Source organism: Plecotus auritus (assembly GCF_963455305.1).
Source record: "Plecotus auritus genome assembly, chromosome: 8".
In the NCBI taxonomy this organism is placed as follows: domain Eukaryota; kingdom Metazoa; phylum Chordata; class Mammalia; order Chiroptera; family Vespertilionidae; genus Plecotus; species Plecotus auritus.
Window position 1 is genome coordinate 148,045,530 of NC_137782.1, and position 21,358 is coordinate 148,066,887.

Consider the following 21,358-nt stretch of genomic DNA (forward strand, 5'->3'; position numbering starts at 1 on the left):
ACGGTGCTCAGATCCAACCTGGTCAGGTTGCGTGGAAATCAAATGACCAGAGATGTGTTTTTATAGTTCAGACCATTCCAGAAGTTAAACAGGCAGAGAGGAAAAGCATAAGAGTGAGGGACCAATGCCAGAGGAGCCTAAATGGATAAAGTGGAAGTTAACAACCCCAGTGGGCCTGAGATTCTGAAATAATCTGGGCACAGAGATAGCAATTGTTGATGCCAAGTGCTTCATAAACATGTAATTTGCAGTTGGATGTGAGCGCGCTTCAAAAAGTTAAAAGTGCATATAAAAACAAGGTATGAATATAAAAAGAGCACATTTGTTCTGCTTCCCCTTCATGGTGTCTCAGCTCAACCACACACTGACTACTGCCCTTGCCTTTCTCTCTCCTCATGTCCCTCCGAAGCACCACACAGGGCTGAGCACACTGGAAGAGGGATGGTGGGCAGAGTTCATGGGTCTGTCAGCTTGGGTCCTTTCCCAACCGTTCAGAAGTCTTCTTCAAATCAGGCTCTCAACATTTTAAAAAATCTTCTTCATTCTTCTTTCCCAGTAAAAATACCAGCATCTGAAGAATGTGTTGGCATTAAATTCTAAGGAGTTCATGAATTGGCTCCTCCAATACAATTTGCCTTTGGAAAAAGACACGAAGTGGGGAATGACAATTTCAAAGACTGAATCGCTTCTGGCGGGATTTCAGTTAATGTGGCACATGTGCTTAAGGAGATTTGCTTTAGTGCATGAAAAACCATATCTGGCTTGGACTTACTTGTTTGGCCTGCAAATTCCATGTGTACACAAACTGAAATTGGAGGAAGATGAGCTTCCCGTAATCGCACTGACATCAGTGCCTTTGAGTTCCCATCTACTGAGGACAGGCTCCCTCTCCATCTGACTGACCAGGTGGAGAACTCAGGTGGTGCTTTTTTCCCCCCTGAATGTTAAAAATTGAGGTGTCAGTCTTCATGTAATTATTTAAAATGTGCCCCTTAAACCTTCCTTTATATTTTACCTTCCCTGTTTCTCTTTATATGTACATAAAACTTCTCAGTCCAATCAAGTAAGACACTTAAGATGTGACTTTTCATTTAGTAAAGCAGACATTTGCTTTGGGGGGGGGGGGAAGGATGGTTGGCTTAGGTCAGCAGCAAGTTCCATAATAAAGCAAAAAATCCTATAAGGAGAAGTTCCACACTAACTTCAAGAAAACGAGGCCAAATCAGAGATTGCCTGTTGGGGCTTTTTAAAGGGAGCAGATTTATAGACTTCAGTCAAGTACTCAAGACAAGTGCAGGCTGATAGATGACATGGGCGAATCCATCAAATGATTTATCAGGGTTAACAGAGTAAATGATTGTGACTTCCATCACTCCCTGAACACCTGTGAGGATGAGGCTTGTAGAGTTAATGAGCTTTCTCAAGCCAGGGACACCTCCTTCTTACTAGTGTATGTGCTGTTGTGTTTGTTCTGTTCTATTTGTGAGCAGCTCCAAGACAGACCAAGAAAACTCAGAGAAGCAGAATCCATCCATCAGTCAATAATTCCACAAATTCTCCTTGAGCCACAAAATATGGGTTAATTAGGTAAGGGAATGACTTGAGGAAGCGTATGTGCCTCGAATATTATCACTAGATGTTCTGGGCAATAATGATAAAGATACATGGTCTTGCTCTAAAGGAGTTCCCATGTTGGTGAATAATAACAATCACAGCTGTCATTTATTGAGTGATTATTTTCCAGAAACTGAGATAAGCCACTTTACATGCTTTACCTTATTTAATTATCATAATCTTATCATCCTGATTTTACGGTGAGGGCATTGAAACCATACAGATTGTATGACTTGCCCAACATCACGTACCTAAGTGATGAAACCAGGATTTAAACCCAGGCATTCTGACTCCAGTGAGCACACAGTAATCTATTATTCTGTAATATCTCTGAATGTAGCATGCAGATTCAGATAATATATAACATAGGTGGGTGCTAATATTGCTCTCTAATGGAGAGAAGTAGGACACACAGAAATACAAATTTACAAAGTTATCGTCCATTTTATTTGTAGTAGTAACAGTAGTATGAGTATCTTTGCATTGGTTTCCTATTTTATGATTTCAAAATGCCTCCTGTACCTATTAGCTCACCAATCCTTCAGTGGCAGCTGGGGCAGGTATCTGTGCTCATCTCACAGGTGAGGACATGAAGTTCAGAGAAGTTGGGTAAGTGGTCAAGATCAACATCTAGGAAGTCATGGAGGTGGGATTCCTCTGATGCTACATCCCATGCATGTTCTCCATGTAGCGCTTTGCTTTTTGCAGTACTGCCACTCACTTATTAAAGAGAAGTTACACCTTCAAAGTCTTACAGTTGCATCAGTACAGATTAGTCACAGACTATCCAAATCAGAAGAAAAAGCAACAAATATTTCCAACAAGTATGTAACTTCACATGCAGGTGTTTTTGCTCAGCATTTCTCATACTTCCTACTAAATCTTGATGTCCAGGAAGTGGATGAATGTCTGATTCAAGCAGTGAAAATCCAAAACTGGCCTTTTCCATCCCTAAGAGGAAATGCTCCGAAAGGGTGTGTCTACTACTAAAAATTGGTCCAAACTATCTTATCAAAACATCATTTTTAATGGAAATTTCCTTTCTAAGTCAACCATATTTATTGGCTTATTTTCATGTTTTTGCCTACTTCTGTCTCCCCTTGGAATTAACATTCGAGTAACATGTACATTCATCCAGAACTTCTTAGTCAAGACACAGAATTTCATCTTTGCAAGAGAGAATTTTTCTTTTGGTTAAATGCAATGAGCACTTTATGAATTCCTGCTAAGTGTCTCCTCCATCATGGCATCTCAAATCTTCATGTGCATACAAGCCATGTGGGCAGCTATCTAATAAAGAGAGTCTGGGGAAATCTGAGTGGAACCTGAGATTCTGCAATGCTAACCAGTTCCTAGGTGCGACCAACACTGCTAGTCCATGGTCCATAAGGAGTGACAAAATCTAAAAAATACTGTTCCTGTGTAAGAGGCTGTGTAGTGAAGGATCTGAGATAAATGGCTCACACTCCCTGTCCCAAAGTAGTTGTTGATAAACCCATTGAAACAATTAGAGAAAAGCACAGGACAAATGCATAAACTGGTGCCCCATTGTTATAACCACATGATAATGGGAAAAGGTGTTCTCACTCTATTTCTCATTGTCAGATCACATTCTATTATTAAAATAGTCCTCAGTTTTTAGTATAATTAGTCACTATGAAAGTATTGTCTCAGGTCCTTAAAGCCCCTCTGTTGGTGCTCTGGAAATACAGCCAGACATGGAAAATGCAATTCATATGCAACTATTTCAAGAGCTAACCCGGTGTATGGTTCATCTGGGCAAATTGAGCCTGAGCACTCCTTCTTGTGCCAGGATTTCTGTATCAAAGGCAAAATGTGGAGACTACATGTGTGCATTTATGTCCTGGCAGTTTGAGGTGGGCAAAGGTCAGAGGGAAGCACATAAGGTTTTATCCAGATCAAGCACAACTAGGTTTGTGAGTTAGGTGGGTTGGGGGAAGTGGAAATGCTGGAAACAGAAAGACCTTCTTGGCTCCTTCCTCCTCCGGCCAAGATCCAGAAGCATTCCTGGCACACCCAATGAAGTTCACTGGAAACCTAGAGCGGAATGAAAGCTATGCTGCTCTGCATGAGCTTCAAAGGAGGAATGCCACAGAGCTAATCACTGGACTGAGATTGCCGTTTAATGCTCTTCCTCCCCAAGCCATCCATCAAGTTTATAGCAGCAACAAGAGTTCATTACCGAGTTCCTGTTTTGCACATTCTTGAACAAGGTTATGCCTCCAATTTTAAGTGTGGTGTATAAAATGAATGAGGGAAGGTAGGAGGGTGAGAGGGTTCCTGGAGGGAATGGTAATAAACAGAATAGGTGCTCCTCACCAACTAGAAGTGTGAATCTCCCCCATGGCTTACACCTAGATAATCAGAAAGAACAACACATCGCAAACTCTCAGGTTCATTCTTATGAGAAGTTCATTAGCTGCTTTTATCGATCTATCATTCATCTTTTGGTCTTGCATACTAGGAGCTGAAAGAAAATATGGGATTTGGATGTAACCCCCAAGAAGTTTGTAATGTTGTTATAGAAATAAGAGGAATTTGTGTGAAACAGAGAACACAAATCAGAACATAAGAAACCTCTAAATATTGCTGTCCAGAGCTCGGGGTGTGGAAAGCAGCCAAAGAGGTGGGAGTTTGATCAGTGTGGAGCACAGAAGGTTTTGCAAAGGGGAGAGGGAAAAGTGTTCTGAGTGACAGTTATTAATGAAACAGAAGCAAAGTCATAATGAGAATCTGAGGTCTTCCTAAAGAGGTACCCAGGTTCCCACAGCCCTTGTCCTTCCATCACATTAGGCACCTAGGGCTTCCACTAAGCTCTGAAAGATCAAATGATAGTAGAAAGAAAGGCTCCATGCTCTAGGATAACTACCTGAATTCACCTGGGTATTGACTCTTTTAATGTCCCACCCATGATTCTATAGGTAAGATGCTAGGAGCTTGTCCATCACTGTCCTGATAGTATATTGACCTGTGTACATAGGCAGAATCAAATTACATATAAGTTGGCTTAGTGTCATTGATTTGGGGGAACTCTTGTTTAGGAGGTCAGCTCTCTCCATGGAATAGATGTCCCTTAGACCGGGCTTATGAAGAACCAAAGGAAATGGGAGATTTACGTATGTCCACTTACCTCAACCTAATTACACAGTCAAATCAGGGCACATGCAAAATTCATTTCAGGGCCCAAACTGCCAAATTTCTCTGCTTTCATAGATTTCATTCACTGAGTAAATAATAAACACATGCCGTGACCATATTGAGTCAGAAGCACAGTAAAAATGGCAGACCATGCCTGGGATAGGCTGGTGCAACCAGATCTCTTAGTACAAGGTGGTGTTTTTCCTTCCTGAGCACAATAAAATTCCTCAGTGTCCCCCCAAACCCAGGTAGGACTGATATCATAAAGGGACAGATTCTTCTCCCAATGAACAACAATAGTGTTTTCCTGACTTCTAGAGAAAGTCAAGTGAATGCTTAGTTTTCTCCGTCATAGAAATATGAGGTGTTAGTATGCTTTTTAAAATGCTCTAAGATCTCCTATATGCCACCTTTTTTTTTTTTTCCATAAAGTGTTGTCGATGTCAGGATAAAAAAAAATAAGCTATGTCTACTCAGTGAGTTTACGGGTGACACAACACTATAGCTGGCCTCTGCCTCTTGGCAATCCTTAAACAATGCAAATGGCAGGATTTGACTGAACTAAATATTCCACTACCTTGGTCCTTCCCCATCATCTCTCTCCCTTTGGTCCTAATCCATTTGCGCTCCTGGCTCCTGTCACTGGAGTCTCGGCATGCCAAACTTAGAGATACATTTGGCTCTTTAGAGCTTAATATGTCATATTGAAAGCCATAAAAAAAGGGAAATCGCTGTTCCAACATTCACTAATGTATGATTAAAAGCAAAACGATGTCCTTTGAAGGACTTCAAAAGATACAGTGACAAGCATGTGTGGATTCTGTGCCCATCCTATATAGAGGAGAAAATGTTGATGGCAGTGAATTTTTCGGCCCTTAATCAAGGCCATTGGAATTTCAACTCCCACCCTTGCCAGATTGCCCCTGGCCCCTAGTGAGACTTACCACACTCTCTGACAATCCTTTTTACAGGTTGCGGTATCTCTCCACTATCATTCTATCATCCCATCTTTGGCATTTAAAAATCTCATTCCCCCATCAACATCAAATCTGGTCTGATTCTCACTTCAAAGAATTCTTAAACACAGAGGTAGATGGTCACCTTTAAGTCATAGGCTAAATACCCCAGAATTAGGCCACTGGGCAAAATTTGGGAAGGTCAAGTTTCAAAAGCACCAGCTCCAGACTCTAAAGTATAAAATATGAGATGAAGAATGTGCACTTGCCTTGCCTACATCCCTGGAATACTTCCAAAATGAATTGCTATGTATATGGAGGGAGGATGGTGAAAGTCCTGTTAAGCCATTATCACGGCACCGTTTCTCCAGTGTATTCTTCCTCTTTACTTCTTAAAAGTAAATGTCCCATAATGACACACAGGAAGGAAGCTCTGTCTGAGGCTGGAAGACCCTATCGCCTTCCCTTCAGGCAAGGGTGTCAAGGAGATAACAAGGAAAGGATCTCAGAAAGGTCCTCAGGAAGGATCTCAAGGAAACTCCTCAGACCAGACTCACTATCAACTCTAGTAAATTGCATTCCAAGGTTTCCCAGCAACCCTATTTTGAATCTTCCTTAGAATAACCCAGAAATATATTTTTAATCCTCCAGGTTCAGCAATCAAAGTTAACACTAGGACCAAAATAATTCTTAATAAGAGATATGCACAGTTCTGGAAAGAGAGGGTCTCAGTTCTGCCCACCCTAATTGCAATTCTGTTTGCTCGTGTAAGTTAGATTTTCTGCATGGCCAACGGAGCTCTGTGACATGTCACCCTGAGAAGCTGGACTAAGCAAAAAAGTGTGCTCTCCCTTTTTCAGAAACAGCCAAGGCGTGCTCACTGTAGTATGTAAACATTTTATACTGAGTGAATTCCATTTCTACCCATGCTCATCACAAATGAGCCCCATCAAAATGCTCCAATACATATGCATGGGGGAGGGGGGCTCTCAAATGCACTGTATGAAAAAATTAGAGCTAAGCAGGAGGCACAGCTCAGTTTCATTTAATTAGAATTTCAGAGAAGCCTAAAGAAAAAAAGTCTGTATCTCCTTAAATGTTCTGTTTCTGCACGAGTATAGCTATCTTGCATTGTCAGGTGGCTTGAATTTGAAATGATTCCCAAGGCATAGCCTTTAAACCCTGAATGTTTGACTCAGGTAATATTATCACAGACAGACAATGAAAGAAACCATCGCACTCATTTCTATTCCGAATTTTGTATCAGTGTCCACTTTTCTTTTAATCAGGGTGAGAGACTATTCCCCCCTATATCAATGCTTGAGCCCTGACATGATGCCATTGCTTTCAGCACATCCCCTGAGTGTGCTCACTCCTTATTTTGATTCTCTCCTCTCTTATCTTCAAGTCTCTTTATTATCATTTCTCCCCAGCTCAACCATCCAACATTGTTTGCTGCTATTCATTTACAAGGACCCTTTTGCTACCCAGATCTGGCTCCTCATGGGCCCACATCCATGCTCTCCCCTTTCTTGCCTTCTCATTTCCACTCACACTATTCCCCATGCCTCTCTCCGTATACACATAAACATGTAACATGCATTTCCTCCTTCGGCATACATTTACTGAGCACCTACTGTACACTAGACACTGGAGAGACAATAGTGACCAAATCAGACAGAGATCCTTGCCCTCGTGGATTTTAGATTCTTAATCTTTTGAAAAAGATCAAGTACCTAATAGAAAGAGTAAGATGGCAAGTTCTGAGTAGTGATGGGGAGAACAATGAGAGCAGGGTAAGGGATCAGGAGAGCCTCTTCCAAGAAGACGCGCTCCCTGGTCTGAGGTACAATAGTCTACAAGACTCTCAAATTCCACTTTGGACAACCAAGCCATACCATCCCCATGCCCACCTCTGCAGCACTTCCCTGGGCCTATTCCTCAAATAAACCCAACTGCACTTGAATAGGAAACACAAAGTAAACAACAACTCTGTTTTTTAAGTAGCTCCCTAAACCACGGCGAATATTGTTTCTCAGGGCACCGTGTACTGGCACAGTACTGTCTGCCTTCCTGTAACAACCTAGCAGCTCACCCACACGGTGGAGCCAGGAATACTGTCCCTGACGGAAATGGGTTTGGTTCTGTTTTTCGTAATTAAGATAGGAATTTTTATGACTATAAAAGCAATACATGCTTGCTGTAGGAAAAACAAACAAGGCAGAAAGCTTTTAAAAAAATGATGGTTTTATATAATTCCACAATGAGATATCCGCCGCTAACATTTTGGTGAACAGCCTTTCACAATTCTTTTTCTGCTGATAAACGGTTTTAAGAAATCAAAATGAGATTATATTATGCATGCTCTTTGTTTTTATTGTTGACAGTATTACAGATGTCTCCCAATTTCCCCCTTTACCCACCTCCGCCCAGCCCCTACCCCCAGGTCTTCACCACCCTATTGCTCTTTTGTATTCTAATTATTTCATATAACTGCATGCTGAAACGATGTTTTAATGAAAACTGGTAGCTATTGAAGTGTTAAAAGACAAGGGCAAGAATCCCTAATTCAGGAAAATGATAAACATAAAGAATCAGGTATCATTTGGGGAAAAGAAAGAGTCTCCAAGGAACATGTCTCCTCTAGTTCAACCCAAAAGCCTTGTAGAGTGCTGAAAAAAATCACTGCGGAGACACTTGTATGACATGACGAAGGTACACTCTTCGTTAGTCTTGGAAAGAAAGCGAGAGAGTAGAGCATCACTTTCCTTTTCGTGTTCCTCTGAATCCTCCCAGGAGGCTGAGTCTGGGAAGCCCTGTGAGACAGGGGCTTCTCTGAGAGGTTCTGTGAATTCGTTATCTTTATTGTCAAAGAGTCTTGAATATTGTTAGAGGGAAATCAATGTTAAAGACATCCAGTCTCTGGAATCCAAGCCTGGCAACACAAGAAAAATGAGACATTGGGCTCCTTTAAAACTGACCAGGAAACAAGTGTGTAAAAAGCCCCCAGAGGCACCTGCAGCCGGCTTTCTCGGAGATAAAGAACCTGCTGGCTGCAGCAGCAGGTACACTGTACTTGCTACACCACAATGACCTGGGGCAATGCCACTCTGGTCTATGCATGTGTTAAAACTTTGCTTTAGACTTACATTTAGGAAATACACCAGGGCCTTACGGAAATAAACTTGTGATCTGTCAGAAGACATTTGGCACTCAGCACATACACATATAAGTACACACATAAACATGCCATAGTAAAACCTTTCCCATGAATGCCTGAAATGTCACCATTACGTTTTCTTTAGTCTCCCTTTCTTCTTCTCTACTCTTCCAGAAGTTACATGTTCTACTCATTTTATAGTTACCTTATCATTTTTTCAATTCATTAATTGTTTAATTACCTTGACTGCAAATTATATCAGCATTTTCCATGAATTTTTTTATAAATTTGTTCCTTTTCACACTTTTCTGTTTTATCTTATGATTCCTATATCTTCCTTTATCTCTTTGAGCATTTGAAAAAATACTTATTTTTAAATCTCCTGTAGTCTTATTTTAACCCCCAGTCATTAAGGTATAAATATTCTCTCTGGTGTGGTATTTCCTTGTATGATTTGCAACATTTTCCCTCAGCCTATCTTAGGAGGTATGAGGTATGTTCAGCGAGAGTCCCACGCTCTGGGTATAGAAACATCCTAACAGACAGCTTCTCATTTGCTGCAGTAGAGCGTTTTCATATTCTCCAGTTTAGGGATGATCTTTCCATTAATTTCGTGGCTTGAGGTTACTGTACCCAGTGATAGTGTGACTTCTCAACCAACAGCATCATGTGTCACCAGCCCGGTGTTACTACTACTTGCAGGTGACTGTTCCCACCTGGGGCCTAGGCTGCTTCTTTGATGTTTCCTTAGTCCAGTGGTCGGCAAACTCATTAGTCAACAGAGCGGCAAACCACAGCTCACGAGCCGCATGTGGCTCGCCAACTGCAGTTTGCCGACCACTGCCCTAGTCAATAAGGGAAGTTTTGGAGCCCCCATCTCATTAATATGCAGCCTTTCCTGACTCCTGACTTTATGCAGGCGATTCAGCTCTAGCTCCTCTCAGACAAATACAGATCTGCAAGTTGGGAGGATCTAGGTGGTTTTGAAGCTTCAAACCTGGCCATTAAGCTCATTAGAATTGTTCTTTGGTCCTTCAGATATATACTCATCATTGTGATCAGGTTGGGGATAGAGTCACTGTCATAGTTTCCAAATTGACTAAGTATTTTTTAAATGCTTGCTCTATTTCATCCAGCATTGGTATGTATCTGGAGGCAGAGTGGCCAACATATCAGACTTCCATATCAGCCAGAACTCTCAACATCAATGTTTTGTTGTCTATGATAGTATACCATCCTCTCGTGGCTCTCCTTGAAAACAGAATGACAGAGGGAGGTAACCAATCATGTAAATAGAAGATGCACTTTAAATTACCTTCTACCTTGACAAACTGGGCTGCCGGAAGCTACTGAGCATCTCAAGGAAGAAGAAATGATAGAAAGGCAGGAAGGAGTTGCAGAAACAAGATGCTGAGGACACCAAAAGCAACTTTCCCCAAGTTTCAGCCCTAAAAATGTATAAATATATATACATATCTATAAATATGTATATTACTGATAAGCAAGTGGAAAGCTAAAACTGGATGGCAGCTGTTGATCTTGTGCACACGGCTGTGCTCTAAAGGTGTCTCAATGGCCACAGACACTCTGCTAGAGCAGAGATATTTGGGAATGTCAGCCACAGGGGAGCAGGGCAGCTTTCCTTAACTATTCAGGATCCTGTTAGGGGTTGAGCAATATTCCAAAGCCTGATCTCCCCAACTTTCAGGAGCTCCATCTCTCAGCCTCTCCCCTCTCATAACTGGCCTCCTTCCACTCAGTCACTAGGCAGAGAGTGGCTGGGAAAGGGGAGATGGGAGCAGGAGTATCAGGCAGAAAGTTAATCACGTGGATGTCAATCATTTGAGCCCTCCAGACTCCAGGTCTTGTCTCCTTAACACAGTGCTCTTAGGGAGCACAGCTTTGTGTTTGCTTTTCAGGATGTTGCATTGTGTCTGAGAGACACCTACAGTTCAGCTGCTGAAACAATTACTTCATTTTCTGGAGCTCATTTTTAACCAGCCTGTTATGAAATCATGGTAGATCAAAGATGTGATTTAAGGGTCTCCAGAAAGATCCAAAGGCTCCAAAAGTACTTCTACTATCTGTTCCTTTGTGTTCAATATTCATAACAACTCTTTTGTTAAAGTGTTGCTCCCTATTGACATGTAATCCCCACCCACCTCAATCAGATTTAACCAGTTGTCAGACACTGGCACTGGTGTGAGTTTTCCTGTAAAGCTGAGATCACTACAGGGAGGGAAGGAAGTGGAAGCCAGTGAAAGAAGCTCAGATGATGCAGGATTATAGGCTAATTAAGCTCCTTATGATGCCAGGAGCTACACTCAACTCAACTAGCCCCGCTCCAGGCAAACTTGGTTATGGACCATCCCATCTCATTTCCTCTCAAATACCTTCATTCCCTACTCAAGCTGAAAATATCTCCCCTGGGTTCGACTCATCATTAACTCCCCTTTCAGCTACTATTTATCCTCACTTTTAACTTGGTAATGTTTTTAATATATTTTTATTGATTTCAGAGAGGAGGGGGGGGAGAGAGAGAGAGAGAGAGAGAGAGAGAGAGAGAGAGAGAGAGAGAGAGATCAATGATGAGAAAGAATCATTGATTAGCTGCCTCCTGCACGCCCCCCACTGGGGATCGAGCCCGCAACCCAGGTATGTGCCCTTGACTGGAATCAATCCTGGGACTTGACTGGAATCAAACCTGGGACCTTTCTGTCCGCAGGCTGATGCTCTATCCACTGGGCAATACTAGCGAGGGCTAAGTTGGTAATTTTTAATCCTTAGTTTTATAAAGTGTTTGGGGACTAGAAGAAAGAAAAACCAACCTCAACTGAATATCTCTCAGCCTCCATCCCCAGTTCTTGCTAGCAGGTTATAAACTGTTGCCACTATAAGACACCTCTTTAGGTTATACAAGCAGCAAGCAATAAAAGACTCACTCTCAACTCTGGGGAGAGAGTTTCCAATAGTTTTCTCATTTCTTCATTGTCTTTGCACCTCCCCAGCTCTCTGGAAAGACTATGGGTCTTACTCTGTCAGTGACCTTGTCTAATCATATTGATTGTCAGTGATTGCAGTCTAATCGAAAAAGCAAGTTGCTATGGTAATTCCTGTGTCTTATATATTACATTTAAAGATACAATAATCCTAAAAGGAGGGAAATTGCTTGCAGTTGGTGACATAGGAAAACATAATTAGATATACAAGTTGTGAAACTAATCTATTCAAATGAATTCTGAAATCTAAATCAGGATTTGATGTAATAAATTGATCCCAGAATTTCTACCATTTGGTCAGAATGTTTTTCTTTTCCTCCAAATACTTACATTTTTTGAAAAAAATAAATAAATAAAATGTATCATGAACAAGCAGGAAGGAGGTGACTACTCATAACCTAAAGTTAGATACAAGGATCCATAGCATCAGGATGCTGCGTTGTGTGCTTGAAGAACATCAGCATGGAAGTTGACAGACACAGGTTCTGCTTCTCTACCTTTAACCTGCATGTGACTTTAGGTAAATTACCATACCTTTCTGTGCATTATCATTTTCACTGATAACAGCTTTTGCTTCTTTCATTAATTTAGTCAATCAACAATCACTTATTGAACAGGAAGCCTTGAAAATCAGTCTCAATGGAAAAGATTAAAGAGCAATTTCTTACTAGAAACATCTTGAAGGCAGAAATTGTATTCTGTTGAATATAACTGAATAAGAGGCCTGAAAAGTAATTTGAGATTTGGTACCAAAAATGCTAAAGCATTGTTAATAACTCTTCCCTCCAACTCAGCAAAATTTAAAGCCTGCATGGTGTGATGTAATGGGTTTGTTCTATTGAGAATTAAACAGTGGCCACAGTTCCAGCCCTAACGGGCTTAGGACTAGAAGGCAGCATAGCCAGCATGACTGTTAGTCCAACTATGATAAAATACACTGGTAATGACACAAGGAGTGTGCTAGGGAAGCTCAGAGGAAGGTAAATGTCTTGATTCTGGAGGACAAGAGAATTTTCCTTGGAGAAAACTTTAAAGGTTGAGCCTTAGTATTGGGATGGGTTTCCTTCCTGCTCCACTACTCAAGTGTGAGGGCAAAGCAAATGTTTACTTTAATCAATATAAGACAATGGAGCCTAGCTGGTGGTGCTCAGTGGTTGAGCATTGACCCATGCAGTAAGAGGTCACAGGATTGATTCCTGATCAGGGCATATGCCAGGGTTGCTGGCTCAATCCTCAGTAGGGGCATGCAGGAGACAGTCGATTGATACTGATGTTTCTCTCTCATCAAAGTTTCTATCTCTCTCCCTTTCCCTTCCACTCTCTCTAAAATCAATAAAAACATATTTAAAGGACTTCAAGCCCTGCAGATGCCAGGTGTCCATTCAGCACACAGTTATGGAGTGCCTGCTTGGTGCACTGATGATAAGTTAGGAATATAACAAATTCCTTAGCCCTAAAAATTTACAGTCACTAGACTCTAGAAAAAAAATAACAACAATGGTACTAAAAAACAATTTCTTTAACACTTACTAAGCTTCAGATACTTAAAATGTAATTATTCAACAAGGTAAATACTACTGTCCTCATTTCAGATATGAGGCTCAGAGAGGTTAAATAACTTTTCCTGTTTCACACAGCTTGTCAGAGTCTGCAAGACTAGTTCTATTGTCTGGCTTAGAACACAGATAGCCCCTTTCCTGGAAGTCAGCTAGCTTTGAGTATTGTTTCTACAACTCCAGCAAGGAGACCCATGTAACGGAACTTGTTTGGATGAGTAAAAATTCACTCTTATCATCATAAATAAGGAACATTTTAAGCAAGACCAGCTCAGTTATTATTTTCTCACATAAATACAGTAAATACAGTGTCTTGTGCTTTTGTTAATTTTTCTGTTACTTTATCTGAAGAGGGGAGAGGAGGCATGAGTAGGAAAGTAACTAGAAGATAGCTGTTCAAATCCCTTCCTTCCTGTGCCGATACCAGGAAATTCTCTTTTCAGGGGCATCACAAAACAAGATAACTTTTCCTAAAAGATGTCTTCCTGACAGGATCTTCATGACCTGAAATTATTTTAGTAAAACACAAATGTGTATTTCACAATTAAATTGCACACATGCCTAGGGGTACAGAAGAGCCCCTCAAAGCTCCTTAAATGAGGAAGGAGATCTCAGTTCTCTTCTGCCCCATGCAGCCAACACCCCAGACCTCAACTGGAACAACTCCACCATTCATTGTTTTGCTTCTTTCCTTCTTTTTTAATATATTTTTATTGATATCAGAGGGGAAGGGAGAGGGAGAGAAGGATAGAAACATCAATGATGAGAGAGAATCATTGATCAGCTGCCTCCTGCATGCCCCTGACTGGAGATTGAACCTGCAACCTGGGCATGTGCCCTGACTGGGAATCAAACCAGTGACCTCCTGGTTCAAAGGTCAACACTCAACCGCTGTGCCACACCAGCTGGGCTGTTTTGCTTCTTTCTAAGTGTTTGTTTAAACAAAGGTTTCCAAAGCACAGAAAAGGCCTGGACATAAACTGAACTGGTTCCCAACATCTTGGGTGGCCTTGACCAGCTGAATCAAAGACTTGTGTTGGCAGAGAATCCAGTCTCCTCCTTACTTTCAGAATGACTGCATTTTTCTCCAGGCAGTGGCAAAGTCTCACAAAATAGGAAGCTCTTTTTAAAAACCATCTTCCTTTTTCCTGACCTAGAGATCTCTTTGCTATAAAAACAGGGACATTTTCAGGACCAATGTGAAGCAAAAAAGAGCCTGGGGTAGGGCATTGGATTGCCATTTTGGGTGGGATAGGTAAATGTACTGCTCAGAAAGGGATTAAAGTGAAAATAGACCCCTGAATTTCTAAATTCAACGAAATTCAGAAAACGTAGCAAAGAGCAGAATGGATAACAGTTCTGCATGCAGGGTGCTTATAAGGGTGCTACACTCAAGCATTCCAAAAAGGAAAAGAAAACAATGTGACTCAAATTCAGAAATGGCCAAATGTGATTTCCTTGTTGTTCCCTCATTGCAGCCCATAAAGGGGGCACTTTTGTGCCAAGAATAAGAGTTAATGGGGTGGAAAATGAAGGAGCATAAAAGACAGAGTAATTATGTATTACAGAGTGAAAACAGAGGCTGGGAGGAGGATGAAAGCCAGTTGGGGGAGTGTGGTTCATGATACAGGTGTGCCAAGGATAGCAAAAAGGCACAACAGATCCTAGAGAGATTAAGGAAGATTTTTGGGTGCTGTGGGGTGAAAGGAAGTGGACAGGAAAGCCCACAATAATTGTCATGTATACACACATTTGGTGTTTCTTTGGTAAAGAAGCTTGGGATAGATGACAAGGAATAAATCAACACTGGCTTACAGAGAGCTCAATGGAGCCCTCTTTAAGCTGACAATAAAAGCTTCAGGAGAAAAATGACTTAGGCCAGGGGTACTTTTTTACTGTGTCCAGGGCTCAGGGAGAACGGCCCCTGCTGCTGCTCCTTCATGGGTCTGCCCACAGAGCTGCTCCTAAGGGAACAGGTGCAGTGCCTTAAGAAGGATGCTTCACAGAGCCCCTGACTTCACCCTAGCTTGTTAGAAATGAAAGCTGGCTGTCATGGAGAACTGCCAACCATGTGGCTGGCTATCTTTAAATAACAGCATCACAGAAATAATTAAAATCATGGAATTCTAGGGCTAGAAGGAACCCACAAGATTATCTGAATCAATAGTGTTGTTTTATAGATGAGGAACAAAGGCCCAGCAAAGGTAACTGATTTGACTCAAGGAGAGTGGTTAATTAGTGGCAGAGTTGAGACTAGAACCTACATCTCCTGGCTCCAGTGATATAATAAAAATAATAGTAAGCAGCATAACCTTTGCATAACACTGTGTGCTTTGGTTCCTCCTGCATAACATGCATTATTCATATGGTCATCAACAGTCCCGCCAACTACAGAGGATGGAGTATACAATGTACTGAGAGACAGGGTCTTAGCAATATCTCACAGAGGAAATGGATCTCAGAGAGCTTCAGTGATTTGCTAAAGTGATGAAAGACTTCCTCCTGCCATTTGGGAGTCCTTGTCTCCTCATGCAGCTCTACATTACTGCAGGGTAGACAGTGGAAGGTTCAAATTCCTTAATATGAACACCTCCCAGGGTCTGTGTGCTAATGGATTTAGCAGTCCCCATGGTTAAAATGTTGTTCTTTCTGGCAGACCACACTGAAGCCAAGGAACCCAATCAATGTCTCTTCCCTTTCTTCTCTACACACAGTGTCCACTCCCTTATGACCTTCCCAACCCTTTGTCTTCCATTACTTAGAACTCAATGAATGAATGTTTAAACAATTTCTGAGATGCATACACAGAGTAATAAAGGAATTGTCTACCTTTTCTAACTTCTAACTTTAATACCATTCTACCTCCAGAAAATCTCTTTCCCTTTCCCTCCTGCTCTTTCTCCCTCCTTCACTTTTTATCCCTCTCTTTTAATTCCATTTGCTTTCCCAAACAACAATCATACTCATGTCGTTCAATCGTAAGTACTAGATACACTCCTATATCCAGACAGAGATAAACTTTTAGGCCATCACCTTCTACTCCACCCTTTTCTCCACTAGACACTCCATTTTTATTTTCTTGCATATTACATACATTATCTTGAATCTACTCCAAATTTTAATTAAATCATCAGAACACTTAATTGTTTGAAAGAAAATGACTCATGGCCCACTCAAACCTCTCCTGAGTCATCAGTTAAGAACTGCTGGTCTAACGGAAATTGCAAAGAGCCATTATTACGATAATGATGGTGGGAAATGAAGAGACATTTGCAAGAAATACTGAAAAAAGTAATTGAGAGGATTTAGGATATATTCAATTTTAAAGAGTAGTCAGAGATTGACCCCAGGATTTAAAGCTTGGGTTGGGCCATGAGCCAAGAGGGAGACAGATGGAGCTCTTGGCCACATCTGTGATTAGGGAGGGGAGGAGTTGGAAGAGGAAAAATAAACCTGCCCTAGACTAGCTGTCCATGAAGGGTTTGCAGAACATGTAGTAGAATATGACTTTGGCAGCTACACATCTGGGACTCTGGTCTAACAAGGAAACTTGTTCCAATGACATGTGAGGCATCAACAAAAAGGTACTAACAGGATAAGCTTGAGGGATACTGAAACAGAGCTTGAGAAATGCTGACATCTAGAGTGGTTTGAGAGGGAAAATATGGTATATGGGTGTTTGTGAATTCCAGGACCTCATCTTGGACCTAGGTAAGTAGAGCTAAAGGCATCCAGACACCATTAGTACAGCAGACCAAATACATACATGTGCCCATTGCATGCTTGTATTAAATGTAAAAACCACTGGGACAAAAGCCTATCTCACAGACAAGCTAGCCTTGCCACCTTTTACCAGATTTGGGCATGTTGCCTAGAGAAAAGAGAGTAAATAAATACCGAAGACAAATTTCATATTCTTTGCAGTTTTGTGGGTGCCATTATTGGGACTCAAAGACTACTTTTCCTTCAACTGTCCATCCATCCACTAAACATTTGTTGAGTACCTATTACATGCCAACTTACCACTAGATGCTGGAGATACAAAGATAGACAGATAAGATACCATCCAGAAACACAAAGTCAAGTTGGGGAGTTAATGCCACCACCACCACTCCCCAAAAGCAATGACAACACAATGTGTGAATTGCTTTAACTGAGAAATTAAAGAAGTCTTGTGAGAATGGGTAGGGAAACTTTAATGATGAGAGAGTAAGGGAAAGCTTTTCAGAGAGTATGTTGGGTTCTTAAAATCAAGTACTTCATTCCTCTTCAGTTGATTTGGACTCCTCTATCATTCTTTTCACATATTCTCCTATGTCTGTGTTAGGGAGAAAGATCTGGTGGGGTGTTATTAACCTTTCTTCTAAAGAGCCTTGCAGTCCAAAGTGTGATCTCAATAGTAGCATGATCCCCTTACCTGAGGTACTAGAAATGCAGAACCTCAGGCCCCACTCAAGATCTCCCCCCTGGGAATCTGAATTTGAATTTTAACAAGGTCCCCAGGTAATTCACTTATGCGTGAACACTTGAAAAGCACTGTCATAGAAGATGAGAGCCTCATCTCAGGAAATAAACTTCCCACAGTCAGGACCCCTCGCCCAAGAAGGGCAGCTTTCAGTATCTACCTTGGAATGAGAGTGAAATTTTCTATTTTAGCATTATTATAAAAAATTGTTTTACCATACAGACTACCGGGCCACTTTGAGATCTATCCCAACCCTAGAGCTCTCCTCTCTCATGAACCTTTACCTCTAACTTTTACGACACACCATCACACCTTGAATTGTGCCAATTGTAATGATTTGTCACAACTGCAAAGAATATTTTTAACAGAATCATTTGAGACAAAGAATGATTTCTTAATTAGGTAAGTTCTTTGGATGGAAAGATTCCATATCCTCCGTTCAAAGACCAGTTGAGTGATAACAATTGTCTTAGCTAAGCCAGATCACCTCTGTTAATCTAACTGGAGATGGTATTGAACTGCACTAACTCTAATTTATACAGGTGCACTGAAAATGAAGGGAAGCTATACATTAAAAATATATATATTGTTAATTATCAACACTAAATGTAAGGTGTTACCACATATTTTTCACATCTCTTGCTACACATTTGCAGTGTTGTGACTTCTTGTTGAAACTTTCTTACTTATGAAAAAATTAACCTAACTCACGCCTGCTCTACTTACTCCTCTCTCCAGGTTCCATCTTCAGGTTTCTCTTGCTTCTATTTAGTCTCATTATCTTGTACTCCAGGAACCTTGTTTATTTAATTTATTGTCTTAGCAGCCAAGGAAAAATTGTTCTTTGTCCTGAAGCAATTTTTAAGACAGAAATCATAGATCTAAAAGGACCTTTTGGCCATCTAGTCCAGCCGGTCTCAATCCTTCATGCGCATTAGACTCACCATTGCTTGCAGAATTAAAGGGAGAAAAAAACACCAGAGTCAAACCCCATACCAAACAAATCCAGCTCTCTGGTGTGGACCCAGACTTTGGAATTTGTCCACCAGAAGATTCTAATGTGCAGCCAGAGCTGAAAAATTCTGATCTAGTCCAACTCTTAACTTTCCAGATGTGGGATGGGGGGAAAGACAGCCAAGTTGGGAAGGAACCTAACATAGAATCACCAAGATAGAACTAGGATTTGAACACCACATTCTGGCCAGACAACATGACCAAGATTCTTCCATTGTTCTCTTAACTCAGTTCTCAAAATGAAACGAACAAAAATGGAGTTTTAGTCTTCTTCCTTAAAAAGAAGGCATTTTTCAAATAACTTTAAAGTATATTTTATATACAATAAAATATATGTACCCATTTTAAGTTTAAGGTTCAATAAGTTAGACACATATATACACACACCCATGTTACTACCTCCCCAACCTTGACATAGAATATTTTCATCACCCCAGAAAGTTCCCGTGCTTCTGCCCTGTCAGCAACCTCCATCGAGGCCTCAGGCAATAATTACCCTGGTTTCCCTCAGTGCAGATTGGTTTTTCCTGTTTTAGAACCACATAGAAATGGAATCATACAGTATGCATTCTTTTATGTCTGCATTCTTTCACTCAGCATAATTCTTTAAAGATTCAATGATGTTGTATCAGCAGTTTGTTCCATTTTATCGACGAGCAGTATTCCATGGCATGAATATTCCATAGTTTATCCAATTGGGTTGCTTCCGGTTTGGGGCTATTACAAATAAAGCTGCTATGGGGATTTGTGTACAAGTCTTTGAAAGTGCATAAATTTTTATTTCTCTTGAGTAAAGATATAGGAGTGGAAATATTGGGCCCAACGTGGCCCAGGAGGCAAGGTACATATAAGAAAATGGTTCTGCATCTAGGCAGGGCTCTTTATTAACATAGAGATCAAAATGCCAACTTCATAGGCATGTTCAAAGGATTGGAGAGAAAGTATGTGAATGGCTGGTAAATAGAAGACACTTAATAAATGATAATAGAAATAACTAGAAACAGAACTGAGTTGGACTGTTCTCATTGAGGTACTTTCCCACTACAGCACACTGTTCACCTCTCCCCAATGCTCATCCAGCCAAGGTTCCCCCACCACACCCTCAACCCCTATACCCCCTCCTATCCTTCAAGGTGAGGCCATAAAATGTGAACTACCTTCTGAATTAATTTAGAAGTGTTTCTTCACTTGTTTGTTCTATTAATTTTCAGTTATTTTTTAAGGAGAAATGCCTACCTTTGGAGCATTATTAGACTGAGATATGACCACAAGCGGTGACCAACCTATTGGTAACTGTAAGTGAACCTGAAAATAGCTTTCGGAAAATATGACTTTATCTGCATTTAAACCCCCTCTGTCATCTAGTTCTTCCCCCCATGCCTTATTTTCCACCTGTGCAACTCTTCCACTCCTTCCATCTGCAGGCCAGAGGAGCAAGATAAATAGCCAATGTCCGACGTGTTCTATTACACACACACACACACACACACACACACACACACACACACACACACATCTTATCTATGTTTAACGGTAAAAGTTGTGAAGACTTCAATTTACCAAATAATCATAAAAGATGCTTTCCTAGAATAAGAAGCAGTTTTCTCTCATAAAATGTCTTCCTCCCTCATGGAGCCTTGTGAGAAATGACCCTATCTTCACTGAGGTGACAAGCCCCAGATGTCACCAACCCCCCTCACTGAGGTGGCTGCTGTTCACAGTTACACTTCCCCTCTCCCACCAGGCGGTCTCCTGTCCTGCCCTCCAGGCTGGTCCCTTGATCAAGGGCCTTTTTTGAGCTCTTCAGCTAAACAGGCCAGCAAACAGGCTTCTTCCTCAGCCAATTTGAATGCATGCTGCCTTGAGATTTCCGGAGACACTCAGTTTTGGCTTTGGAACTGCATGTGGGTCTTCCTTGGAAAGCCTAATAGCATGTTTCATCTGTGAGCCACTTTATTAAAATTAACTGATTAAGCCACCCTCTCTCTTCACAAACTCTAGGCTTTTGCACAATGGACTTCATTCTCCACTGCCCTCAAATTATTCCATGAGGAAAGAAACTGGGGCTAACGGATCTTTGGGAGGTATTTTAGACAACATTAATGCCAAAGACCTTGAAACAGCAACCCCCACTTGGGTAATGACTTGGCCAGGGAAGGATTTAAATCCATGTTTATTTAAAAGACACTGAATTGAGGTTCTCATCTCCCACAGCCAGGTCAGCAGACAGAAGAACTTGACTTCATGGTCTAGGGCAGGGTCACTGAGTACAGCCCATGGCACTAAGTGCAACCTGCCACTTGTCTTTATAAATAATATTTTATTGGAACACAGTCATGCTCATTTACATGTTATCTATGGCTACTTTTGCCCTAAATTATCAGTTGAGTAGTTGCAACTTAGACCAAATGGCCTGCTGAACCAAAAAAATATTT

The 21,358-nt window shown here is 41.1% G+C and overlaps 1 protein-coding gene across 1 annotated transcript in view; it reads left to right on the forward strand.

Annotated features, from left to right (window-relative positions):
* FSHR (follicle stimulating hormone receptor) overlaps positions 1-21,358 on the forward strand; it is a gene marked incomplete at both ends in the record, with an annotated part of 135,087 nt that overhangs the window by 71,042 nt on the left and 42,687 nt on the right. The gene's annotated exons all lie outside the window — the stretch shown is intronic.